Source organism: Camellia sinensis, unplaced genomic scaffold (assembly GCF_055761805.1).
Source record: "Camellia sinensis isolate YWXY unplaced genomic scaffold, ASM5576180v1 Unanchor1, whole genome shotgun sequence".
In the NCBI taxonomy this organism is placed as follows: domain Eukaryota; kingdom Viridiplantae; phylum Streptophyta; class Magnoliopsida; order Ericales; family Theaceae; genus Camellia; species Camellia sinensis.
Window position 1 is genome coordinate 5,551,445 of NW_028128987.1, and position 14,312 is coordinate 5,565,756.

Genomic DNA, 14,312 nt, shown 5'->3' on the forward strand with positions numbered 1-14,312 from the left:
TTTTGGGTTAGAAGGTGATAATGTAATTCAGAAATTTCTTTTCGCTTTACTAAAGCCGTTTTCATGTAAAGTTTTTTATTTTTTATTTTTTTCTCTTGTCTTTGTTTTGGGTTAGAAGGTGTTATTCAGAAATTTGTTTTGGCTTTACTAAAGCCGTTTTCATTTAAATAATTTTTTTTTTCTGTTGTCTTTGTTTTGGGTTAGAAGGTGATAATGTAATTCAGAAAACCTTGAGGAAAAAACACATAAGTCTCCCACAAAAATACATAGGTAGTATAGACATAAGTCTCCTACAACAATACATTCTGGATACCATGAACTGAACATACAATACATACATAAACATAACAGTTAGACAGACAAATATTAGCCAGATAATCTGACAAACTCATTACGAAAACACTTAGTCTAACACAGACATTACATATTAATGCATGACCTAATATTGTCGAAGTGTAGACATTAACACCTAATTCGCGCTTAAATCGGTAGGTGGCTCAGAGTCTGAATAATCCGAAAGCTCAGCGTCAGAGACAAGCTCAGGATCCTCCATGATACCCTTGATAGCCGCAACATTTGGTTCTGCTCTGTTCTGTTCTTCTGGGCATCCTTCTTAACTATGTATAGCTGCATATCGCGGGCTAACCTACGGCGCATTTGAGAAATCTCACGTTGTAGTCTTTCACATAGTCAATCAACATTATCAGGATCTTCCTTTTGGATCTCAACAGAACGTGCTTTTGGCACCTTCAGTCGATTTTCCCGACATAATCTTTCCATTTGCACTCGCTCTATAAATAGTGTGGGCCACTTCAGAAGTCTAGCGTCTGCTAAACCATATCCTGTTTGATTATATGATGGATCCATACATGAACCTCCTTGAACTGGATAATACTTGGGCATCAAAAAATGTCGCTTCCCAAACCTATCACGATAACCACAAGCATAATCTAAAATAGGTATTCCCACTCCCTTCCATGAATCGTCTTCAGCATCGCCACGTCCCATTCCCCCTCGTCGTCATGAACTGTCACCCCTTTGCAAGTTCTTACCACCTCTGCGATTCCCACTCCCTCCCATGAACCATGTAGCCATGCTAATTTTTTAAAACAAATGAATGATAATTTCGTAGGGCGAAATGAGTTGTAAGGTTGTCTCTTCACCTTTAGTCGTTTATATAGTTGGTTATGAACAGCTTTAGAAAGATGCCCCTGCATGACAATCCCACATATAAGAACAAGGTATGAGTTGTCACTAGAATGAAAAAATTGAGAAAAGCAAATACTGTGTACCAAGTCACGTGACTTGACAATCCATCTGCATATACCGACAAAGTAAGGGCATGCTCACTGTAAGGTAAATAAGTTAATTCACTGTTGGCATGTGACTTTCTGAATTGAGAATCACTGTAATAAAAAAATCGAGCAAAAAATCGATAAAACCAAAGCCTGTGCACCAAGTCACATGACTTGACAATCCATCTGTATATACCGACAAAATAAAGGCATGCTCGCTATAAGGTAAATTAGTGAATTCACTGTTGCCATGTGACTTTATGAATTGAGAATCCCACATATATCAATAAGATATGAGTTGTCACTGTACTAAAAAAATCAAGCAAAAAATTGAGAAAACCAAAGCCTGTGCACCAAGTCACATGACATGACAATCCATCTGCATATACCGAGAAAATAAGGGCATGCTCACTGTAAGGTAAATCAGTGAATTCATTGTTGCCATGTGACTTTATGAATTGAGAATCCCACATATATCAAATTGGTGTTGAGTTGTCACTGTAATAAAAAAATCGAGCAAAAAATCGAGAAAACCAAAGCCTATGCACCAAGTCACATGACTTGACAATCCATCTACATATAACGAGAAAATAAGGACATGCTCACTGTAAGGTAAATCGGTGAATTCACTGTTGCCATGTGACTTTCCAAATTAAGAATCCCACATATATTAATAAGAAATGAGTTATCACTGTAATAAAAAAATCTAGCAAAAAATCGAGAAAACCAAAGCATGTGCACCAAGTCACATGACTTGACAATCTATCTGCATATACGAACAAAATAATGGCATGCTCACTGTAAGGTATACCAGTGAATTCACTGTTGCCATGTGACTTTCTGAATTGAGACTGTAATGAAAAATGAAGCTTATGTAGGCAATGTTGTGTTTCACTTAGCTATGCATCATTCGTTGTTACGACCAAACGTTCGTGTATTTCATTGAAAAGTATGACTATTTGAATTATTTGTTGTCATTTGGGTACAAGTCAAGTTTCTTACATTTTTGGCCTTGCGTTGATTGCTATTTTATACTAAGAGAATCGTCAATTTCTTAAAAAATGCGTAGAAAACAATATGTTTGTGTATAATTAATTGTAAATAGTGATTTTGACAAGCAAATCAAGTAAAACCAATTGGGTTTTAAATTTAGTTCCCCAACTGGACCAACCACTTGGCTTTGAGCTTGTTTGTCCAGCCCCCAAGTTTAGTTATCTGTCAACCCCCCATTCCTTACCAGAGTCATCATTTTGACTGGATTTCCAGGAATTAGAAGGCGACTCTTTCTTCTTTTCTGATAGAGATTGAAATTCTTTACGTACAGGATCCCTATTTCACGAGCCCCAGTTAAGGAAAGCTTTTCACCGAGCTACCTGTTTTGTTTTATGTGTTGTTGAAGGCGGTAGTTCGTTTGTATGAACTTTATTAGTCCCCCAACTGGACCAACCACTTGGTGTAGACGTCCCCGAACGCCCCGGGAGGGTGAGTCCCGTTCTATTCATTTGGGGTCACTACAACTCAGGACTCTAAAATTGTCACGGTTCTAAGTCTGAACCAAAGAGTCCAAATCTAGCAAATCGTTTTGAAAACAGATTTTTAGAAAGAAGTGCCAAACATGGACTGCTTTACCAGATACAGAGTCGCCACCTAAATATTTTATTTTGGGAAATTTAGGAAACCCTGACTCGTTGCCTAAGGCCACGTGTCCGTCATCACCAAAGTTGCCTCGGCTCGGGAACTTGGGTACGATTGGGGAAGGTCACTTCGTGAGCACCCCCGCTCGCCCGATCAAAGATCGGCCTCTACTAACCATGATATCTAGTTTTGAAAAACATTGTGTGTTCTTATTCCGGTTATTAGCCTAGATTTACTATGTGATGCGCACAGCATACAAGTATAGACTGGGTCGCCTGAATTGGAACAAAACATTTCGTGTTTGTTTTTGAAAGATGGTTTGCTACTCGCAAGTAGGCTTAAAATGCAGATTTTGCCACCCTCGGGTGGGCTTAGAAAAGATGGTTTTGCCACTATCTAGTGGGCTTAAAACTCACAGTTGATGATTTGTTCCAATCCAAGTAACCCAACCTTCACCCACAAGCATTCAAGGCAGTTATATCACATAAGCATATAGCCTCATGGTAAGCATGCTATTCATGGCAGTCACTCACACGCATGCAAGGATGCTAAAGCATAAAACTTACCGAGTACTCCAAGCCAAAACAGAAACTTATTAGAAATCCATGCATGATCCTAATTATACTGAAATGCCTAATGCAACACATGCAAAATGCAACTATAGCAGGCTCGGCTATTCTAAAATGGCATATGAAATGCTACAGCTAACATGTATTCAACTTGGAATTGAAAATACAATGCAGTTAGTATGATGCGCCGAGCCCGGTGCATGCAAAACAGATGAATGATGCAAACATGCTGTCATACTGTATGCTAATTGAAACATGCCCTAATCTAACCATCATAAGCAGGTAAAATAAAAGGGAAGAAAGACGTGGGGTTGGAAGACATATAACACACACACGCACACTTATTACAGTTGTGCCCTCGCGCAGAGGGTCCGAATAAAATAATATACAGTCCCGAATGAATGAATAATACAGTCCCGAATAAATACAAAAATCCTAATTAATTTACAAATTAATCTAAGAAAGCTATAAACCGGCATACAAGCCAGGGACTGCCTCGACTCTGATGAATGATGTATGTTTGGGCTGCCTTGCGCGGAAATTCACTAGGATGCCCCAATTAGCCTCTGTTTTGCAATTATTCTTGGGAAGCGCGCCAAGCTCCGGAAGACTGCTGATTCTTGATTTGCTGCAACAGAGAGCAGGAGAGGGGCATAGCAATGTATTTTCACAGATGTATGCATGCCTCGATCCTCGTGCCACCAATCACGCATATCGATGCATGATGGCCGAGGAGTCGACTTATGCAACTCAATATAGAATGAATGCATATGAAAACTCAACTAAAACCTAACTCCATCATGGATAATTCGGAGTGTCGGTGACTGGGGAATTGAGACACGTTCCGTCACTCGGAGTACGAAATGTACCTCGTTTCCCGTGCTCGGGCTAACCCCTATCCCAAGCACAATGCAATATGCATGATATGCATGAATGCAACTAATATACAACCTAACATGCAACATGCTATGAAATGGCATACACGATGCACGAGATAACATGGCATACACAATGCGCTAACATACACCCTAGCATACGCAACGCTATGAAATAAAATGGCATACACAATGCGCAATGGACTTACACTAACATGAGTGGACCTCAGCCACACTCACATAAGAGGCCATCAGATGAAAATGAGACAATTCGGAATGCGTGCACACATGCACGCAAACCGAGGACCGACCCTAAGGCACAAAATGCCACTCTAACAAGACAGGGCAAGGCATGGAATATGATATGCAAACATGAAAATTACAGCGCTAAAATACGACCCGAAACAGCCCCGAATCATGATAATATAGCACCCGATGCATGAAATGGTCCCGAAATGCAAGATTAAGCACATGAAATGACTTGTAGCTACATCAAGCATGCATTATTTGATCATGGCATGTGAAGACAGATTCAAGGTAGCCCCAAAACAAGCATGTTTCCAGTTTATAACAGAGCCAAATAGCAAACACAAATGGGGCTAAACTAGCATGCAAAAATGGTCCCGAAAGCAAGCTAATGAAGCAAGCCACACCTGTAGGCCTCAAACAGCTGAGGGTCCTTCAACAATGTTGAAGAGGGACCCAAAATATGATATTTTACAGTTCTGAAAAGAGCCCAAAAATAGACACAGGTATGTCTAAGCTCTTATGCAAGAAATGGACCAAAAGATGGACAAAGAAGCAAGTGAAGGTTGCTGGCCTCAAACACAAAGGGGCCCTTCAACAACATTGAAGAGGAGCCCAAAACATGGCATTTTACAGTTGATGGCCAGACCCAAAACAGCATATATACAAGCCAAAAATACTATGCAAAATATGGCCAAAAAGAGAGATATAACACAAAATATAGAAAGGATGCCTCAAACAATGAAAGACCCTCAATGAAACATGAAGAGGAGGCCAAAATAAGACTGTTTTCAGTTCTGAAATCGCCCAAAAACAGAAGCACAATAGGCTAACAAATCATGCAAAAATAGAGCCAAAAGGGAGATATAAAGGCAAGTGATGAATGAAAGCCTCAAACAGCAATGAGCCCTTCAACAATGTTGAAGAATGGCTCAAAATAAGCTACTTCTCAGTTCATAACAGAGCTCAAAACAGATTATACGTAGGCCAAAAATACTACACAAGATAATGGCATACAAGAGGGATAATGAAGGAAGTGCATCAAGAGGGCCTCAAACAGTGAGAGGCCCTTAAGCAAAAGTGAAAAGGAGCTCAAAAAAATGCCACTTTCAGTTAGGGCCGGAGCTCAAAACAGCAAGCATGTATGGCTTAAAAATGATACAAGATATGGACAAAAAAATGAGAAATGGAACTTACCCTTGAAGACAAGTCTTTGGTAGCTCTTGGCTTGAGTTTGCAGCACTCCTAGGCCTTGAAGAACATCCTCCAGCTGCTGGAATGGAAGATGGAAGGGTGAGGCTTGGTGGTGTAGTGTAAAATGGTGTAGGGTTTGAAGGATTGGAGCTTGGAAGAGAGGGAGAAAGAGAGATACAAAGCAAGGGCTTAGGGGGGATTTTTTGTTAACCCTAAACCAGAAGCTGGAGCTGCTGATATATAGGCAAAAATGGGGGGAAAAGGGGGGGGGGGAAATGGAGGGAAAAATGGAGGGAAAACAATCCAAGTTTCCCTCCAAAAAGGCCAAAAAGTGGGATATAAAGGTAAGTGGTAGCTGCTAGACCCAAATGGCCAAGAGCCCTTCAACAAAGTTGAAGAGGGGCTCAAAACAAGACACTTTGTAGTTTATGACCAAGTCCGAAAAAGCTCACAAGTAAGCCTAAAATACCGCGCAAAAATAGGCCTAAAAGAGTGTTAAAGAAGCAAGTGATAGGAGGAGATCTCAAACAGCAAAAGGTCCTTAATAAAACATGAAAAGGACCTCAAAATATGACTATCTCAAGTTCGGGTCGGAGCCCAAAAATGCAAAATGAAGGTTCGGGAGCCAAAACACGCAGTTCGGGGCCCCGAAAGTGGGCTGTTAGGCACCGGAAGTGGTGTCCGACCACGAAGTTGGTCTCTCGGACCACAGTGTCCCTCAAAAGGGAGCAAATAAGATGTATGCCAAAAACTGAGGCAAACGGAGGTGGTTAAGCGGTCCCGAACCGAGGCACACGGCCAACGGCTCCGAAAAACCGGAAACCGGGCTCCAAACGGGCAAAATGGCCTACGACCACGAAACGTAGCCTACGACAACTGAGAGATGATTTACGAGACCTCTCTCTCCCTTCGAGAAGAGAAAACAGAGAAAACAGAGCCTGGTTCGCAAACCGAGGCAGAGCACAAAAGAGTCCGGAAGTCCGGAGACAAGGCTCGCAGCCGAGACTCTGAAACTTCTGAACGAGCACAATATGCAACATCACCGAGCGCTCAATCGGTGACGTCTGAGTCTTAAGGTCGGTCAAAAATGGGGTGTCTACACTTGGCTTTGAGCTTGTTTGTCTAGCCCCCAAGTTTAGTTATCTGTCAACTCCCCATTCCTTACCAGAGTCATCCTTTTGACTGGACTTCCAGGAATTGGAAGGCGACTCTTTCTTCTTTCCTGATGGAGATTGAAATTCTTTATATACAGGATCCTTATTTCACGAGCCCCAGTTAAGGGGGAAGCTTTTCACCGAGCTACCTGTTTTGTTTTATGTGTTGTTGAAGGCGGTAGTTCATTTGTATGAACTTTATTAGTCCCCCAACTGGACCAACCACTTGGCTTTGAGCTTGTTTGTCCGGCCCCTCAAGTTTAGTTATCTATCAACCCCTCATTCCTTACCAGAGTCATCATTTTGACTGGACTTCTAGGAATTGGAAGGTGACTCTTTCTTCTTTTCTGATGAAGATTGAAATTCTTTACGTACAGGATCTCTATTTCACGAGCCCCAGTTAAGGGAAGCTTTTCACCGAGCTATCTGTTCTGTTTTATGTGTTTTAAGTATTCACATAATTCAACATACATTAATCCATTCATTAATCTAGAACATTCATTAACTCATTGCAATTCAATAAAGAAAGTCATGAACTAATAAATGTGCAGTTATAAATGTAGTTATTTCATAAACTTTAGGTTCATAAAATAAATACTTGAAATACATCCGTACGGTAGATGAACAATAACATTGTCTTACACTCCAGTAACGAAGATATGAGACTACATACAAACATATATGAAAGATAAAGGTGTTTGATTTCTCATTCCTCATCTGACATGTAGTAGTCAGAGAGATATTTTTCATTGTTTAAGACATTATTTCGCTCAATCACTATCAAATCTCTGTTGCTTGCTTCTGTCATTTCGGTGGCTAGCTGAAGCATGAAATGTCGACATCTCCGCATCAACATTCTGTTGTTCTCCTTCTTAATTCTGCTAATTGCTTTTTCATAGTCACTCACATTTCGTCTAGCCATGGTCAATGAACGACGATGAGGTACCGATGCCCCAAAGTTACGTAGATCATTAAACAATCCTTTTTGCTCCGTTACCCTGAATGCCTGTTCTGCTCGGATACCAGCATAATAATCCTTCGGACTCGAGTACTTTTCGCTCTTGTAGTCATAAGTAAATGGAGGTAGCAGCCACACTTTTGGATTTCTTTGCCGGCGTGAACTTCCTACACTTCTTGAAGACATTGTTCATAAAATAAACAAACAAATAATAATAGTAATTGTAGATATATTACTATTATTATGACTTGAACAAACATCATATTGGGGGTGTCGCTATTTATAGACATCATACTGAGGGTTAACTAGAGATGATCTAGTGACGATAATGCATGTTGGGGCACTATGCAAGAAGTGATACCCGTGATATTATTTTATGTTATTCATTTCATGCAATCCTAAGTACCCGTGACTTTGTGTACCTGTGATGTAGTCACGGACGTTGTTGTCAGATAAAATCATAATTGTAGGCTAGAGGATGACAATGTAATCCCTTCATATTCGAGCAGTGAGTTGTCAAATAAAACAACATGCAGTGAGTTGTCACATCGCCACATGAAACTAATTTTTCATGATTACTTTTTTAATACAGTAAGTAGTCACTTGGAATTGACGATTTCAGTACAAATTGGTGTTTTCAAAAAATTATAAATGAAATTAAATGCTTAAATTTTCTTTGTTTTAAAGTAATATTCTTCATAAACAACTATGAAACAGAGTGCAAGTAAATACACAACTGTCCAACTCACTTCGACTTGCAAAACTATCATTGTTTTTTTCACCGAAATAATAAAATGGTCACCTGATATGTAAACACGATTGGAACTTTGCAGCTTATATTTTATCTTATTTTCACTTAATGAACTTCACAGTCATCCCATTTTCTCCTCTTTGCATTTTCTGCTTCTTTTTATATTCGGTAAATTACACTTTACTCCTTCAGTCCATCACATAATTATTTATCAACACTATTGCCATGTGGTCGTATTGATGTGACTTAGATGAATTCTGAAATGTGAGAAAAAAAGAAAGCGTTTATTTGCGCTGCAAAAAGTCACATGCATCACGTAATGTGAGGAAAAAAGTCACAAACTAATAAGCATGGCAAAGTCAGAAAGTCACATGCATTACTGCATCACTGCATAAAGTGACATGCATCACTGTACAAAGTCACATGTATCACCGCATCACTGCACAAAGTCACATAGCATCTGAGGAAAAAAAACAAAGCATCCAAATTATTACGTCTATTCAAGTCACTGGCGAGCATCACTGAGAAATGTTGGACGTATCACTGCGCCGAGTTACAATTTATTATCGTACCATACCTACTGTGCCCTTGTGAATTATGCAATTTATTAAAATTTTGAAGGGGTGTCATAACACAATAACAATAAATTAATAAATATGTCAATACACCTAAAAAGTAAAACAAATTTGTGAAAAAATATTTCAAAATATTTTAAAATATTTTAAATATTTTTAAATTGTAATTTCACATTTATTTTTTAAAAAAAAAATTCAAGCAGAGAAATTTGACTAATTCAGACGTTTAGTCGGTTGATCAGCTTGGTTCTTCTCATTTTTCATAAAATATTTTTCAGAAAATTCTAATTTCTTAATTTTCGTGTTTTTTTTTCCAAAGTTTTTACTGGTTTTTTTAAATATTTTAAGCAATTTGACTAATTTAGACGTTTTTACTTCTTTTTTTTTTATGTTTTTACTTTTTGTTTTGAAATAACAATAAATTATGCAATTTATAAAAGTCGAAGTGACAACTCTTATCAAGTTGATGCATAGTTGTTCAGGTCATAAAAGTTGACGTGACAATTCTGATGCACAGTTGTTTACAATAATTTCATACATACAGCTACCATGTGTATATATGGTATAAATATCGCATCATACTACAACAAAAGTTTTATAGCTGTTTCTAGCGATATCATCATGAGATATACGATGGTTGATCTATATTCAGCAATGGGTCGCTATTGGATTGCAGATGGAGATGAATTTGAATACTCATTAAATCCAAATTTGCGTTACTCACGTGCCACCGTCAATACCATGTGAGCTGAGTGGGAATTTCGCAAAACTCGAGCAAACGTTCTCGTTGAGCTATGTCGTGAAGTTAATCATAAATTTTCTCGCCAGTTAGCCATGCGTATGCCAACTGACACTCCACAGTTGTTGCAAAGGGCATTGCATCGTATCCGCGACGAGGTTATTCGCATGACCCAACGTTTGCAAAGGTCCAAACTAATGAAGACCGCAAATGAGTGTGCCGAAGATGGGTTAATGAATGATGCACACCGGTACTTCGCCTAGAACATGGATGTTATGTATGAATCTGATATTGAGATATCAGATGATGATGATAATGAATGAAATTTTTTGGATGAACGACCAAACCATTTCTATAATGCATTCACGACTTATCAATGAAGGGAGATATTTCAATTGTTTTCGAATAGTTCTTGTAATTCTACCTTTACTTTCTATCCGTTATTGTTATTTTGAAGAACGCTACTTGAACTAGACTTTCATGATTTCATGCATTATTGATGTGGAATATAATAATGATACTTAATGAACTACAGGTTCATATAACAAATAGTTGAAATACACGTTTAAGCTAGATGAACAACAAATATATATGTCTACATTTTGTTTGGTTATCATTGGTTTGTACATGAAAAAAAGACAGTGAATGCAATCATTCAGAAAAGTGAAAGAAAAGGAAAAACAAAATTATGTGTTTGTTTAGATATTTATTTTGTTTCTTTTTATTCATATTTCTCCCCACAACTATCCATTATGCAATGTTTACATTTTTTTTCCAGATTTTTTTTGTATAAAATTTTTACTAACCTGTAGCAACACAAGTGGTCCTCCAATCTCCCTCATTAATAAAATCCTATCAATTCTTATCCTTTTTTTTCTGTTTTCCTTCTCATTTTTATGGAAATCATCAAAACAAGTAAGAATAAAAAATTGTAAAATTATATTTTTGGAATAAGTAAGTATGACACATTTACATCATCTGTACAAGTTTGATTTACAAAAACTATAACAAAAACTATAAATAAAATAAACAATACACTCCATATCACACCTGCTAATGCACTAACCTGCCCCTAGTCCCACAATCCCGACCGTGGACCTCTCTCTTCGATCTCCTGCGGTAGACTCTTTGAATATCTGGATCCTCCAATCGTAAATGCGTATCCTGTGGAGCCTGTGAGTGTGACCCCCCCTCTACTGCATGTGCTGCCCCTGATCCTGTCTGTGGCCAAAGATCGGATACTGCTGTGAACTGTGAAACTCCATCATCTGGTGTAACTGTATCACGATCTGCAGCTGGACCTCGACCTCTGCCTCTGCCCGCACCCCGACCTCGGCCGCAACGTCCGCCACGACCAAAACCTCGGCCTCTCCCGCGCGCTCTGGGGGGGAGGCTCAATATGGGCCTCATTGTCAACGTGGAAGATGTCAGTGAGAACTGCATCATGTGTACTCATGGTTGCGGTCAAACTGTCTGGTGGTGGTAACTAGGTGGGTGGGATAACAACGTCATGCATGTATCGGGGCGGTGTCCAATCAGGTTCAGGCACATAAGGTATGCCAGATATGTATGGGGTAGTATGTGGTGGGGTGACTGATGTCGAAGGAGCTGATGTGGCAGGCGCTGAAGTGGAAGGCACTGACGTGGACGACGCTGATGTGTCTGGAGCAGCTGTTGAACTATGTACACTGTAGTGGCCGTAATGCAGACGATCTCCCCGATGGGCAACCTGGAATGCCTGGTACAATAACTCTCGGATCTTTGCAACGGCCTGCAAGGCATGCTGTCCATCACGTCTGAAATGGGTGTCCTCAGCCAAGTGATACGACCTCCCAGCTCCAGCCACCTGAACAAACATTCAGACGTATTATTAGGCTACAGTTGACTGAAAGTAAATCAAGTATGATTTTAATAATTATCTGACACATAATATGATACTCACTAATGCCTCAAGATAAGGCCCAAGTCCCTGATATCCAGACTCAGACACGTGGCTCGGATTCCCGACTAGTAGGTGTGTATGTCGCCGATACCACAACATATAAGGGTCGGAAGAGGGGATCACTTCATCGTTGTAGTCATCCTGTACAATACTATCCCGACGGGCATCCCACAACTGTATATATGGCATATAAAACAGATGTCAGTCAGTGCCAGCTCGGCCACGCCTATCAGTGACGTGCAACTGCCACTCAGTGTCGAACTGATCCGGCACGGATTGGACCTGACCAAACTGTCGAAGGACACGATGGGGGAGATGCCACTCAACCACGTCAAAACAAATAAGTGGCACTCTCGCCATCCATATCTCCTGACCCAGTCGGCAGTAGTCGAGGAGCGTACCGAGGACCCCAATGTAAGGCTGCCAGATAAACTACAATAATGACAAATAAATTACATTTTGCTCATGAACTCAAAACATATACAATGAAGAAGACAACTAAAATGTAATCAAAAAATTTCATACCTCGCCCTCGATCATCCGGTCCAGCTGGTCTCTATAAACTACCACTACGTGGGTCGAGACGACCTCGTGGCCCATGTCAACCCTTCACCAGCTACCTCGCGGTCCGGGGGGCAACTGCATGTCCCCCTCACCCATAGGAAGCTCACCAGGACCAACCAGTTGCCGCCTAGATGGGGCAATGCGAATCAATCTCTCCCATGCCTAAATCTGCAATAGTTTGAACACAATTACAATACTGATATATGGCATACAATATGAATTGACATGTAATAAAATTCTTACTAACCTGTAGCAACACAAGTGGTCCTCCAATCTCCCTCGTACCCACCTGAGTTGCTCGACATAGCATCCTATACAAGCATGCCAGAGCCGCGTTACCCCAGCTGTACTGTCCAATCTCGTCAATGTCTCTCAGCAGTGGCAAGTACATCAGCTTGAGCAGGTTCTGTGACTTATCAGGGAGAAGTACCCCCCTAATAAGCCACATAATATATGCTCGGGTATGTTGCTGTACCAACTCATCTGGAGCATGATTTGGAAGATGAGCAAACTGCTCGACCAGCCACCTGATCCTCAGTCTACCTGCCTGCAAATCTGCTGGTGTAGGTGCTACTCCCAATAGCTCAGCACATAGGGCTATCCACTGCTCTGTCGCGAAAGATGGGTCAACTCTAGTAACTGCTCGGTCATCAATCCGAAGACCATATAGGACGGATACGTCCTGCAATGTGATGGTGGCCTCCTCGATCGGGAAATGGAATGTATGAGTCTCTGTGCGCCACCTCTCGACGAGAGCAGTAATGAGTGCGTGGTCCAGTCGAATGTGCCCGATACGATACACACCATAGAATCCCGTGCGTAATACATACTGCAAGACTCTATGATTCAATAGATGCTCCCACAATCCAGAATCTGCCCGATGGCATGTCAACACGGTGCGTGCCTCATCCTGCACAACAGAATGACCAGTTTAAATAATAGCATTATCACGAAATATACAACAAAATGCAATGTATTTTAATTGTAAGCGTAAAGTTCAACAAACGTTATTGCATACTGGACGCTCCCATATACTGTCAGCCCGATGTGCCTGTCTGAACAGTGGAACCTCCTCAGGTACATGTGCCATGAAGCCTGTACAACTGAAATATTAGATCATCCATATCAAAATCTCATTTAATCATAACATAATAACAAGAAAACTGTAATTATTGATTTTGTACTTAACAATTTAAAATACAATGAAGTAAATCTTATGGGTTCGAGAAAAGACAAATTTATGTGCCACTTACATGGAAGCAATTCGAAATTAATGATTACATTTATGGCATATTTGACAAAACTTAAATATTGATTTTGTAATGCTAAAAGTTTGAATAAATTATAAATTTTGTAAATTACGTATAAAATTTGTAATTGTGAACAATGACTGCAGCATTCCAATTTTTAAAATTTTAATTTATAATAGGTTAATTTTTTTAAAATTTGTAAATTTTTTAAATTATAAAATGTGAACAATGATTGCAGCATTCGATATTAAATTTATTCAAAAATATGAAATTTTGAAATGGTAGAAGAACTACGTGATTAAGTATAGAATCTTGTGATACACATTTTGAATCAAGTACACAGTGAAAAACTAGTACACATTTTGAATAAATTATACAAGTTTGAATAAATTATACACATTTTCAATTTTGTATTACACATTTTGAATCAAGTACACATTTTGTAATACACATTTTAAATGTACGACCCCGTTTACAAATAAAGAATTTAAAAATACATAATTAAATGATCTATTACAAATAAAGAATTTCAAAATGATATATTACAATATGTAAGTATTACATA

At 39.4% G+C, this 14,312-nt stretch overlaps 1 long non-coding RNA gene across 1 annotated transcript; it reads right to left on the reverse strand.

Annotated features, from left to right (window-relative positions):
- Positions 1-10,920: 10,920 nt before the first annotated feature.
- LOC145814245 (uncharacterized) lies at positions 10,921-12,365 on the reverse strand. The gene is made up of 2 exons (XR_014357591.1): positions 11,934-12,365; positions 10,921-11,837 (listed from the first exon to the last, which is right to left on the reverse strand). It is a non-coding gene; the product is annotated as an uncharacterized LOC145814245 (long non-coding RNA).
- Between the last annotated feature and the right edge of the window lie 1,947 nt (positions 12,366-14,312).